Source organism: Mytilus californianus, unplaced genomic scaffold, assembly GCF_021869535.1.
Source record: "Mytilus californianus isolate M0D057914Y unplaced genomic scaffold, xbMytCali1.0.p SCAF_26, whole genome shotgun sequence".
NCBI lineage: Eukaryota > Metazoa > Mollusca > Bivalvia > Mytilida > Mytilidae > Mytilus > Mytilus californianus.
In genome coordinates this window covers 2,640,406-2,642,467 of record NW_026262675.1, presented here as the reverse complement: position 1 = coordinate 2,642,467, position 2,062 = coordinate 2,640,406, and the positions used below count along the sequence as shown (strand labels likewise).

General features: G+C 34.2%; 1 long non-coding RNA gene across 1 annotated transcript; it reads left to right on the top strand.

Annotated features, from left to right (window-relative positions):
- Window positions 1–284: 284 nt before the first annotated feature.
- LOC127732611 (uncharacterized) lies at window positions 285–1,472 on the top strand. Its single transcript, XR_007996347.1, has 2 exons — window positions 285–514; window positions 1,259–1,472. It is a non-coding gene; the product is annotated as an uncharacterized LOC127732611 (long non-coding RNA).
- The last annotated feature ends 590 nt before the right edge of the window (window positions 1,473–2,062 follow it).

The following is a 2,062-nucleotide window of genomic DNA, read 5'->3' as shown; positions in this document are numbered from 1 at the left end:
ATGAGAAAAGCAGATACCTATTTGGACTTTCTGTGCAAATATTGTGGTAAGACATTGAACGTTTTCACCTACCATCGGTGTTATGCAGCTAACGCTTATTGTTACAAGTGCAGACATCATGGACATTTTGCCCGTATGTGTAGTTTTCACGTTAAGTCGTGTGAAAACCCAAAACCGAAGAAGAAATCAAAGTCAAAAATTCAAAGAGACAGCGACCGAATGAGAACGTTTATTGAGCAGAAACAAATGTCTCACTGAAAATTTAAATTAGTGACTATTCAGTTAGTCAAATATTAGCCGAAAGGTAGTCAACAGCATATATGACTACTAATCTAGTCATTGTGACTACCTGCACGGTCAATTTGACTATGTTAGTGGTCACAGCACCACGTGGTGTAGAGTATCGGTTTTCACGCGCACTCTTTCGCGTTCCCTTTGTTCCCTAGATCGTGTAGATGTAAACAAACCAGGAGGCACGAAACTGTTATTTTGTCAATTAAACCAATTGTTTAAAGTAAGTATCATGTATATATGTTTTAATTCTAACTTACAAAAATTAAATTTAAGAAAAAGAAGTGGAACGAATGTAATATCGGCACATAATGACAATAAAAAAGGGGGAGATATGTATACGGGATATCAATTTTGATACACATTCAACGTATTGTCGATTGAAAAGGGTATTTAGCGATATTTTTTTTTTCATCTGACCAAAAACTGTTAAAAATAAACACTGCAATCGATATTCACAACAATAAATTAAAAAAAAAACCTATGGGGGGCTGTCAAGATCCTGGTGCTTACATTACAATGATGTGATATAGGATGGGTGGCTGTCAAGATCCTGGTGCTTACATTACAATGTTGTGTTATAAGATGGGTGGCTGTCAAGATCCTGGTGCTTACATCACAATGTTGTGGTATAAGATGGGTGGCTGTCAAGATCCCGGTGCTTACATTACAATGTTGTGGTATAAGATGGGTGGCTGTCAAGATCCTGGTGCTTACATTACAATGTTGTGGTATAAGATGGGTGGCTGTCAAGATCCTGGTGCTTACATTACAATGTTGTGATATAGGATGGGTGGCTGTCAAGATCCCGGTGCTTACATTACAAAATAATGGTATAAGATGAGTGACTATACATCACTAGATCAAAGATTTTAAAATTTGTATTTTTCTTTTAACTTTTAACATGACTGATATACTTGTTTATTGTTATATTTTAGCTTCTAAAATGATTAATTATATTTTTCAGCAAATGAAGACATTGCTATTTGTATGAGCACAGCTGAGAGATTTTTGACCAGAGAGAATATTACACTGACACATGCAGAGTTGATACCGACAAAATATCTTAAATAAACACTTCAAATTTTGACATACTGAAAATGTATAAAATATATATTTAAGTTGGGATATCATAATGTATGTAACAATGAGTTTATAATAAATACATTTTCTTTATTTGATTTTTAGACTTTTAATATATGTCACTGAGTAATGGTAACACACGGAAACTTAAGATATAGGAAGGTTTTGAACATTGAGCACTTTGTGGTCCTATACTGTTGTCATTGTTAGTATTGCTGCTGTGGTATTTTTATGATATTATATTCCAGATGCATTTGTCAATCCTATGGAAGAGAAACAACATAAAGCAGAATAACAGAAGAAATGAATCACAAAAGTACAGAACGGATAGAAACACACACAAAGTAAAATGGTAGAACAAAAAACACAACACAAATTAAAATTACAGTCTAACAGTCGTGACTATTCACAGTAATCATGTCGACTAACCAACATGGTCACTTTCGACCATTTCAATAAGTCATATGGACTGCATTCAATTGTCAAACTGACAAATGTGCATAGTCAATTGAACCATCCAATTCGTCATAACGAGTATAACATATAGTCATTTTGACTCCCTAACATAGTCATAATTACCACCCTACTCAGTCAAATGTGACTAACCATCTAGTCAAACGACTAAGAGCATAGTCAAAATGATTAAAGTGCATTGTCATCTAGAGGACAGTCAAAATGACCAATTAAA